Source organism: Mandrillus leucophaeus, unplaced genomic scaffold (genome assembly GCF_000951045.1).
Source record: "Mandrillus leucophaeus isolate KB7577 unplaced genomic scaffold, Mleu.le_1.0 Scaffold259, whole genome shotgun sequence".
Classification (NCBI taxonomy): Eukaryota; Metazoa; Chordata; class Mammalia; order Primates; family Cercopithecidae; genus Mandrillus; species Mandrillus leucophaeus.
The window spans coordinates 3,647,753-3,659,499 of NW_012102687.1; the positions used below are offsets into that span (position 1 = coordinate 3,647,753).

At 34.1% G+C, this 11,747-nt stretch overlaps 1 protein-coding gene across 2 annotated transcripts in view; it reads right to left on the reverse strand.

The window, feature by feature from the left end:
• The window catches only part of MARCH1 (membrane-associated ring finger (C3HC4) 1, E3 ubiquitin protein ligase), a 594,955-nt gene that overhangs the window by 190,904 nt on the left and 392,304 nt on the right, over positions 1 to 11,747 (reverse strand). The window contains exon 1 of one of the 2 annotated variants that reach the window (XM_011983988.1): positions 2,572 to 2,646. The exons of the other annotated variant lie outside the window; for it this stretch is intronic. The gene's annotated coding sequence lies outside the window, so the exon portion shown is untranslated. Of the gene's footprint in view, positions 1 to 2,571; positions 2,647 to 11,747 lie in introns of those variants that run through there. 2 annotated transcript variants of the gene reach the window in all.

Consider the following 11,747-nt stretch of genomic DNA (forward strand, 5'->3'; position numbering starts at 1 on the left):
TGTCAACATAATCTATTAGATTAATACATTGAAAGAGACAAACATTATGATTTTATAATTAAATTCTGAAAAGATATTTGACAAACTCTGGCAGTCTTATTCTAACGTAAGCTCTAAGTAAAAAAAGAATTGAAGGAAACCCCTTGTAGTAACAAAGACAATATTCTAAAAAAATACAAAATATAATTCTAATTGTTAAAATACAGAAACTATAAAAATTGAAGAACATCTGTTAGAGGTTCTTGCTATTATTATTCAACTTGTCTTAGAGTTTTTAACAAATACAACAAGGAAATGGAAAACTTTGTGGAAAAAGTATTGAAAAAGAAGTAATAAAACAATCCTTTCTTATTAATGATATAATATCTTAGAAATCCCAAGTGTCTCTGGTTAAGAATCAAAACTGCTACAGTTAATTAGACTTTAGTAGAGTAGTTAGATATAGGACAATTATGCCATGGCAGAGTCTACTAGGTTTCCTAAAATCCATTGTCTTTTGCTTATGCATAACTGAATATACGCCTTCACAGTGGCATTATATCTCCCAGCCTTCCTTTGGTTGCAGGTTGCCTAAGGTCAAATTCCTTCCAATGAGATGTGACCAGAACTAACAACTGTCAATTTCCTGCCTGTCACATGAATCTCCCATACAATTTCTTACATGCTTTTTTCCTACTGCTCTATGCTGGGATGGACACTATCAGGGCAAGGCAGGAAGCCACATATCAAAGAAGGTAGAGCTGAATTCTTGTGGGTCTTTGAGTGACCACATAATGAAAAGCCTTCTGTCAACTTGGAGTATATACTCTAAACCATCATCAAAGAGAAAAAAATAGTGTATTTCTTGTGAGCCATTACATCTTTGATTTATTTATTATAATACTGTGTCTACCCTAATGGAAACACTATAAAATCAACAGCTTTCTCTTAGCTGTTGATTTTTAGATAATAAATATCTAAAAATGTAATAACAAAAACAAAAACTATAAAACACTTAGGAAAACTTAACAAGGACATGAAATTTTATTCGAAAATATATTCTACAAAATATTACTGAGGAGTATAAATTGTGATCTGAACAAATAAAGTACTATACTTTGATGGGAAGATAATTTTCTAATATATAAACCCACTACAAATTGACATATGAATAGAATATAGCTACAATTAAATTTCCAATAGAATTTATTTCTTGTTTTCTGGAGAAGAATGGAGATAGATAAAATTACCTTAAAGAAGAATGATCTTAAAGAACATATACATAAAAAAGTACCTGAGAAGAGCCAAGAAAATAATGAAAAAAAAGGAGAGCTTCTTATGCTAGGCATTGCAAATATTAAAGGTCACTATCATTAAGTCAATATGGTATTGGCATAGAAATTAAGCAAAAGATCAGTGTAATCAAGAATAGAAAATCCAGAAATATATGTAAGAATCTCACATATAAAAAATATTTCTAGTCAGTATTGAGGATAGTTGATACAGTAAATGTTGCTGGACAACTGGCTACCTCTGTGGAAGAAAAAATCAGACCTCTATCACTTAGCATGTATAATCATGGAGTCCTGATGGAACAATGTCTTAAATGTTAAAGATAAAAAACAAAACAAAACAAAACAAAAACAACTTCGAAATAAGTCTAAATTACGAATTCAATCTTGGGATGGGCAAGATTTACATAGCTAAGACACGAACCAGAAACTATATGTCATTGGTATATTTGATTATCCTCTGTCCAGAAATATACAAAAAATTAAAGTGAGTAAACAATTGCATTAGTAAACCATGAAACACAAATGACTGATAAAGTTTAATTTCTAGAATATGCAGTGGTTTTGTCTATTCACAAAAGAGGCAACAGAAAGGAACCCAATAGAAAAAATAAATGAGCAGAGATAGAAACAGAAATTCACAAAAAAGGAACTACATATTGTCAATAAATGTATGGCAAGATGCTCAAAACCATGAGCAGTCAGAAAAATGTAAATTAAAGTAGCAACAAGACTTCACTTTTTACTCATCACTCTGAAAAAATTTAAGAGTTATAGCTTCTGTTGCTGATGGCAATAGGAAGAATGAATACTCTCAAAAAATGCTAGTAGAAATGTGATTTTCTTCTGCAATATCATTGAAAAAACATCTGGCAACATATATTGAATTAAAAATATTACTTCATGCAATAATTTCACCCTTGGGAATCTCTTTCAGAGAAATACAAGCACTAGTACATAAAAATATGTGAATGAGGACACTTAATACAACTTTGTTTTGAACTAAAAAAAGAAAAAAAAAAAAAAAGAGAGAATCCCAGCAATAAAGATGGGACAGTTGTTAATTTAATGTCTCAAAGCTTTAAACCCACCCTTCTAGCTTCTGTTCTGGGCTAGGACTCCACAAACCACTTTTCTGTTGTGTCATGTGACTCTGTTCTAAGCTCTGCTTATTGGGGAGTGGGGGTTGAGGGGGGTCACAGGGAAACTAGAAGGCTAGAAAACGAAAACAGAATTTGCTCCATCTATTTGATTTCTATAGGCTTCTTGTGTTTGCATCATCCTAGAAATGCTTCTTCACCCTGGGAGTTAGTTGCAATCCCCTCCTGTAGCAGCAGCTGGCAGCTAGATACACGGTTTCTAACACCCCAGAAACAGGCTCATTGCACTCTTTTGAAGACCAGCTGTTGGATTCTTAGAATTCCAAGAGGTTTGAGTTCCAGTTCCATGGGGCCCTCCTCCAAGCTTTTAATAATTTTAATTTCCTTCCCCTGTTCACTCAGACCTAGGGAGGATGGCTGCTTCCTACAACTCCTGCCTTTGCAACGTCTTTGTGTCCTTATTTTTTTTCCTTTCAGTTACCTAGTTAATGATCTTTTACAGCCAGGGAATATATCTTTATACTAAATTATCTGTGTTAAAACAAAAGGCATCATTTCTCCCTCTTGACTAACAGAATAAACAATGCTCATCAATAAAGAATGGTTAAGTAATTTATAGTAGAGCCAAACATTGAAAATATCATGCAGTCATACAAAATGAATTGGATCTCCGGCATTTGAGAGATTTCCATAAGATAACTTCAAGAGTGGAAAGTAAAATAAGAAGTGATAAAATACGATTCTTTGTAAAACATACCAGGATAGAACCTCTATAAGTATATATGCATGCACAGGTTTGTGTTTAGACATGCAGTAGTATATGACTATATAAGCACAGAAAAAGTCATGGAAAGTTATGCAAAAACTATATTAATATAAGTTATTGGGTAGAGAGGTGGGAGGAAGGAAGAGAGTCCAGCAGGAGGGGAATGAAGAAAAGAAAGGAGACGGGGGTCAGGGAATCTTAAAAAGCAAAAGAGAATGTTAAGAGATCTGTGTAAAATTATATATGGGTATGATGTGCATACAGAAATTATAATGCAAATATGAGGTTATATATACCATTGGCAAATGGTAATGTTCATGATATATTGTTAAGGTAATCAAGTTATAGAACAACATATAGAGGACAATTCCATTTCTTTCAAATAGATTATGTATAGAGAGTAATTCCCTTTCTTTAAAAACAAACAGAACTCCTATATATTTCTACATATTTACAGATGTATGTTTGAGCAGAAATATGTTAATCCAATCTTGGCTATTAACACAGCAATCTATGTACAATGGTTACCTTTAGTCCTTAGCATGGTGGGATTGAAGGGAAGCAGGCAGGTCCATGGAAATAGTCTAGCTTTTTCTTTAAATAACTTTGTGTATAAAGTTTTAGTTGTTTTAGGCCAGGCAAGCTGGCTCATACCTGTAATCCCAGCACTTTGAGAGGCCAAGATGGGAGGATAGCTTGAGCCTAGGAGTTCAAGACCAGCCTGGGCAACATAGTAAGACCTCATTTCTAATTTTAGAAAACAAAAATAAATTAAATTTTAAAAGTTTACTTCTTTTTTTAATCTTTTAAACAATAAAACATCTAATTAAGAAACTCTGAAAAACAAAAATGGCAAAATTAACCTTACTCAACAGAGTATATATCATAAAGGTATATCTATGTGTGTTGTATGTATGTGTATGTAATAAAAAAGAACTGCAAGAAAGAGTTAATGTTTATATTCTACAAGACGATACAAGACCTGGAATATAAAGGCACAAATTATTTATTTAGTCAAGTGGGATCGGTGGAAAAATCACAAGATTTGTAGTTACAACACTTGCATTAGAATTGCAGCTTCATAACTAACCATGTGATAGGAAGAAAATCACGGGCCTTCTCTACCTCTAACTTGCTGAACTTGCAAAATGAGTATAAAGACCCTTGCATGTTTACCTCATAGAATTTCTGTTGGAGCAAACATGGTAAACTTTGGAAAAGTATATTTCAAATTGTAAAGCACTGTATAAATATAAACTAGGGTTATTACATTTAGATGTACTAGAAAGATAAGGACAATCACTTGTAAGTTGCCGCATTTATTATTAAATTTTGCGCTACATAGAATTTTCTACAAACACTCCAAATTGTCTTAAAAATGAACATGTCATTCCCTAAATATAAAATTTAATGGGTAAACTTGCTAATCTCTTTATCTAACTTCAGGATCACTATGAAAAGTCTAGCAATTGTGACCAGAAGGCTATTTTAAACACCCCTTAGGACTTTTCCCTAAGTACAAGGCCAATACTTTGAGAAGTGGTAACCATTAAAAGACTATCTTGTAAAAAGAAGACAGATATCACAAAAAGCCATCTGAATTTTGGTACAGATATTAAGCTGGTGCAAAATAATTTCTGTTTTTGCCATTACATTCAATGGCAAAACTGCAATTCCTTTTGCACCAACATAATGTATTATGCACTTACATATTTATTAATCATGAACATGAATACAAGTTGTATTTATAACTGGGCAGCCCAAACAATTGTATTGGCTAGGAAATAATATAAAAACTATCTAAAGAAGAGCTCCCTTTTCTCCCTAAAAAATATCATTCAAAAGCATGTCCTTGCTCTACACGCTTATAAAAGACTCTCTACTGATAAATGAGTTGCCATTCTGAACAAGGTAGTAATTGTAATCCCTAGCAGGAGAACCAAAGACTTTTTTTTTTTGTAAGTTTGCACATTCTTGTACTGAAAATGTTTCAAATGGACTCTAATTTGGGTGAAAAGAAAAAGAATATAGTAAAATGATCATTGGCTAAATTGTCAAAGTACCGTAGAAAAAGCCTTGAGGAGTGAATTAACACATCTTTGTAGTTATGAAAGGACAGAAAATAGGCACATTCAATGATTTCTAAAATGCAGAAGGTGATGATTTTACTTCAATTGTTTGTGTGAAAGGGTGATTACTTTTTTTAAAGTAATATATAAAGTCAGGTTGGCATAAGCTTTTAGTGTAACACTTGTTGAACCTTTATAAAGGATGGTATATGAGCAGGTTTATTTTTTTCCCAAAATTCTGTTTTATATGACTATGTTCACATGAGATCAGAAAGCTTGCCACACCTCTGGTTGACCAGATGTGTGGCAAACTTAGATGACCAGAGGTGTGGCAAACTTCCTAATTAATAAGACAAACAGAAGTTTTGTAAATGACATGTATAATTTTTTGTAAATTACACATGTAATTTACAAAATCCTTCTTTCACAGTAGTCTTCTTACTTAAGATCACCCAAAGTAAAATCTGCCAGTAGTTTTCATTCCGTAAATTTAATTTTCCAAAACAAAATGGAAAGACCCATTGCTTATTAATTAATTGACTGTTCCTTCCTATAAGTGCTTAACATTCCACTGAGTTTTAAGATCTTTATTTTTTCTGTTGGAAATCCCAGTTTCAGTAATAATTAGAGTATCATGTTCATTTGCATTTCAAATGTTATTTTCACAGGTGTGCTAGATATCTCTTCCACTAGTCCGTGTAGATCCATGTCCCACTGTTCCCCACCCTGCTCTGTGCCCAGGAGGCACACCAGGTTGGATCTCACCAAGGCTCCTTTGCTCCTGGCTTTCAGTTTCATTACACCAATAAGAATTAATCCAGAGTCCCGGTAGGAGATTACAGGAATGGAAGAGGGTGAGTTTAGAGTAATTATCCCTTCCTTGAGGGATCACCACAAGCTGACTTTGTCCCACAAATGAAGGTCTCAGTATTTGTCAGGTAGCTTTCTGCAAAAATGCCTCTCTTTCTCTGGGTTCTGGAAAATGCTCTTTCTCCTTGCTTTTTCAAGACTATGGGTGATAATCACCCACTGCTGTTTCCACCCATGGGGTATACAACTTTCCCTTATATTTTCAATATATTTTGCTCATACTCATTGCAAATTGACTATTAACTCTCCCCAAATTATCCAATTTGGAAATGCCATCTGTTTCTTTCTAGACCCTGATGGATAAAAGTCATCTTCAGTATTGTGTAGTCTTATTGTTATTATTATTTTTTGCTATTTTTGTCACATTAATATCTTAGAAAGTTACTCTGGAGGTATAATTGTATTTTATCAATCAGACTCTGCGGTGACTTAAAAATCTATCAAGTAGGTTTCAAACCACTTTCTGCATAAGAGGTATATTGTTTCCTTCTGTGGGTTTAAGATTGGAGACATATTTGTAAAACAGACCACACATTATAGACCGACCATGTAAAATCTGCTGCATGGTGGAATGTTTTCATTAGTATTTTTCATCCTCCATGCTATTAAAAGCACTTTAATGGCCATATTTTTTTTTAAGACTGTCAGGGAATTTGCAAGCTAGGTTTTTTACTAAATTCTGGAATCGGATTTAAAACTTCTAAAACTTTCATGGGTCACACACACAAGTGTGTGCATATATGCAATGGCTTTCTTATGAAAAAATAAAAAGTTGTGTGTCGGTGCCTATCTAGACAATACATCAGTTACCTGGAGGCATAAAATTTAAAAATACTAGATGCTTTGTGATTCAAACAAAATAAATGTTTAGGCAAATTTATGATTCCCATAAAGGGTGGTAATTCATCCTTCATGTAGAAGTGCTTCACTCACTTGTGAGGTCGTTACTTCAAGCCTTTTTGTTCCAGTCTCTTACCTGAATTCTCTTCATGCTTCTCACTCTATTATTCAACTCTTTGTTATTCCTCCCTTATGTCAGTAATATGTAAATAAATGAGATGAAATTTTAATCTTTGGATGTATACATTCTGGTTCTATAAAACAGCTGAGGATACATATGAGAATTTCCTGGTTGAACAAATAGACACAAGGACTTAAATATGGATCAGAACAAAGTGCCAGGAAAGTTGATATTGCCTGTGTTTCAGGTTTTGCCCTCAGTGTCACTCACTTATGGTTGGTCCATTTCTGACAATCCCTTGTTATATAATAATATTGGCCTACCAGGAAGTCTGGAGTCACAAGTCTTAAGACAACATTTAATGGAGCTCTTCTAAGAGCCGGAAAAGCAACCTTAGTTTGCATGAATGCGAATTTCATGCATCATAAAAAATCAACACAGCTGAATTGTTTCTAAATTACGAATCCTATTATTTCGACAGCAGCTTCGACTCATCTCCTTTCCTTTTATCATTTTCTGCCTCTTTTCATTATTTAGAGTATTCCCTTATTAAGCTAATTTTAAAAACAAAAAATCAAATTTAACTTGCACCCTAGATAAGAATTTTAGAATTCTTGTCCATTATTATTGGATTAATTATTGGACAAATAGTAGAAGGTAGGAAAATAAGTTGCCACTTAAGGGCCTAAAGAAACATCAAATTTAATCTTTTTACATATCCGCTCTCTTAGATCCAAGAGGAAATGAATAGGAATGTCATTGGAGAATTATTATTTCATATAGTATTTTACTAATAAATAAAAAATTTGCCAAAATGCCTGGGTCCAAATCCCATCTATACCACTTGTGGTACAACCCCAGGCAAGTTACTTATCCACTCATAACTTCTGTTTATGCATCTGTAGAATCCTGATAATAATACAGTCCTCTCAACGTTGCTGTAAGAATTAAGTAAGTAAATGGGATTAAGTGGTTAGCATGGAACATAATGTGCTAAACAAATGGTAGCATAACTAATCTTGTATTTTATGTGAGCTTTACATCTTACCTATATACAGCCTGTATGCCATTACATCAAAGGCACAGCTGTTAGAAACAGAAGTTCTGAAGGCATTTCTTCTAAATATAAAAAAATTAGTTTCAGAAATATGCTATAAAATATTTATTAATAAAATTAAAACCACCCCCTTTAGATCTCACCTATGGATAGTGAGAGAGGTGTGAGACCCCAGTAGGAATAACGGCAGTGTGGAACAGGATGTCTGCCTCAGACTTTCACCTGGATGATACAACCAAAGGTTCAGTGAACCTTGGTCACTTCTAGAAAAGTCTTTATAAGTTGGCAATATATAATGAAAATATGTGTCTATTGTAAACAGGTGGGAGGAAATGAAGACATCAAAGAGCAACACATAAGCTTATAATAACAAATAAGCATAACAAAAAATTTGCAGTAAGATTGTACATAGTTGAAATTATAAATCAGTTCACCACCCACAGTCTATGAAATCTTGGGCCAGTTGATTTATATTTCAGTGTCTCATGTTATTCTTTCACTGGGTTTTTAATATTTAGAAATATTATACATACAGGGTTCAGTAGGATTTCTGGCACATATTTCTGTAAAGAGCAATAGTTACAAGAAGTGGCTTGGAAAGGGAATATTTAACCATTCAACATCCAAGAACCCAATTCTCCATTACACACATAGAGGCCATTCCAAATATATATGCAATGAAGTTAAAAACGCTGTGTGTGCTATGCAAATTGCTATGCAAATACTCTAGCTCCAATTCTATCTATCTTACTGCACTCAAACTTCTTTTAAATAGAAATCCTGGCTACTCATTGTCCATAAATAGCTATTACTGCTAATGAAATCAGCTTGGGGTAAGTTTATATGTATTATTCTACCACCATTACTTAGTAAACTATTTCTCAATGGAAGAGCCTATATTTCAATTACATTTATTCTCTTTAACACAATACCTGCCTGGAATATCACAGATGTCTCATAAATTAAGTAGGACTATAATTCTATATGTTGGTTTCAGAGACATATTAGCGTAGTCATTCTTGAGAATAGTAGGCAGGAAGCATATGACAATTCACATGCTGTTTTCTTTTTCTTTTTCTTTTTTCTTTTTTTCTTTTTTTTTCTAAGACAGGGTCTTGCTCTGTCACCCAGGCTGAGTGCAGTGCATGGTTCACTGCAGTCACCACCTCCAGGTTGAAGTGATCCTCCCACCTTAACCTCACAAGTAGCTAGGACTGCAGGCACATGTCACCTTGCCTGGCTAACTTTTTTAAAAAACCTTTTTGTTTTTTGTGGAGGCAAGGTTTCACTGTGTTGCCCAGGCTGGTCTTGAACTCCTGGTCTCAAATAATTTTCCTGCCTCAGCCTCCCAAAGTGCTGGGATTATACGCATGAGCCACTGCACCCAGCCTACACACTGCTTTATTCACAAATAATTTATTTGATTTTATTTTTCTTGAAAAAAGTCATATTTGTTTTTTTAATTGTCTAATTTAGAAGCCACAAAGATAAAACACCATGGAATGGATTTTGGTCATAGTATATTATAATCTGGATTTAACATACAATATTATCAACTCTTCTATGCAGTGCTATTTATGAATGTTTGACAGCAGTATTGGATTAATCAGAGGCAGTCATACCTTGACCTAGGATGATAAACTGAAATTTTATTTTATTTTATTTTGAGACGGAATCTCGCTCTGTCACCCAGGCTGGAGTGCAGTGGCACTATCTCAGCTCACTGCAAGCTCCGCCTCTTGGGTTCACACCATTCTCCTGCCTCAGCCTCCCGAGTAGCTATCAGCTGGGACTACAAGCACACGCCACTAGATGAGCTGAAAGTTTTAAAAGAGGTTGCAAGAACAGTGGCCTGACATGCTCTCAAAGTGTTACCTGAACTTCTAGTATTGTAAGCTATACTGAGTCTGTATTAGTTGACTCTCCCCAGGCAAAGGTATTTTCTTTTGTATATTTGTGCTTCTTTGGGTTTATAAAGTGTTTCTATGATTTCTACCACCCAGATGCAAAAATCTGAAGGAGCTGAATTTTAATCTCAGTGGAAATTACTGAGATCCAATATATGTACATACTATAATAAAAAATTATGAACTAATGACTATTCAAGACATCTGAATTTCTCGTAATAGAAATACTCACTAGGGATAAAATAAAATAAATAAGGCTAGCATATCTGCTGAAAATGCTCTGCTTCAATCTCAAAAATATAAAGGCATTAAGGCCTTTGACCACAAGTAGATTTTTAAAACATGTAACGAATTTTCAAACACCGCTCTACGGGATGAATTAAAATCAACACTTCCTAGATATCTAGATATAATAATATAGTCCAGGAAGCAACTAACTTTCTAAAATCTTTGACAAACATAAAAAACGTAAAGTACAGAATTTTCATCAAGATAATGCAAGAAGATGGATATATGTGCTGTCATCAAAATATTGGTGGTCCAATATAAAGCAGTGTAAGTAAATTATTGTTTATTACCGGGAAAATCCATATACTTATATAACTAGCTTTCTGAAACTCCTAATGGAAGAACAAAATGGAACTTTTATGATGGTTCTTTACTTGGCAACATGTTCCAGGAGGCATCTTAAATCTGGTAAATGTAATTCAATTTATGTAAAAAAAAAAAAAAAAAAAGCAACAAAACAAGTATTCAATGTGTATGATAATTCGGATTTAGTCCTAATTTTAACAATAAGTTTCAGAATACAAAATGCACAATATTATGTTTATTTGTACCGAGTAACTTGCAAATTGTTTCTTGAGTATATGCAAGGGTTATTTCATGACTTTCCAGATGAAAATATTGACATTCTGAGATGTTGATGCTAGACAGAATTACAGTTAAGTTAAAATTAGGCATCCCGCAAACCCGACAAATTCATTATTCCTATGAAAACACAAGCAGAAGCTCAACTTATAAACAGGTATAGAGAATTAATACTGTTAAATTATTATTGATATGCTCCTTTTGCCGAGGAGTACAGAGGACATACTGTGGTGTTTGTTATTGTAGTGGTTTTGACTCATTTATACTATAGTAACTCCACACCCACAACTGGTGCTTCAGGGGCCAGTGCAAAAATCACCTGCGGGCAGCTGGCAGGGTTGGGAGGCAGCCATCTGCAAAAGAGGGTCACCTAACAATCAAAAAGCACACAGAACTGTCAAAGTTTGAGTTGGTTGTTGAACAGCAACTCTAGTTCCACAAACTATTACAAATCTAGAAAGATTTTATTTGTTGTTATTCCAAATAGGCAAATTAGCAATCTTCTTGTTAATTGTTACATAAGAATAAATATTTTAGGTTAATAATATATATTAATTTATAAGGTCTCTAGAAAATCTTCAGTGTTCTAGAGTGGCATAACATTACAGTTTATTTCAGTGAGAAGTTCAGATTTCAAGAATTATAAAAACAGGTGATAAAAATAGTGGCACAGCCCGGGCAACATGGCGAAACCCCATCTCCACAAAAAATATGAAAAAGTTAACTGTGTGTGGTGGCATGTGCCTGTAGTCCTAGCTACTCAGGAGGCTAAGGTGGGAGGTTTGCTTGAGCCCAGGAGGTGGAGGCTGAAGTGAGCTGTGATTGTGCCACTGCACTCCAGCTTGGGCGACAGGGTGAGACACTGTCTCAAAAAAA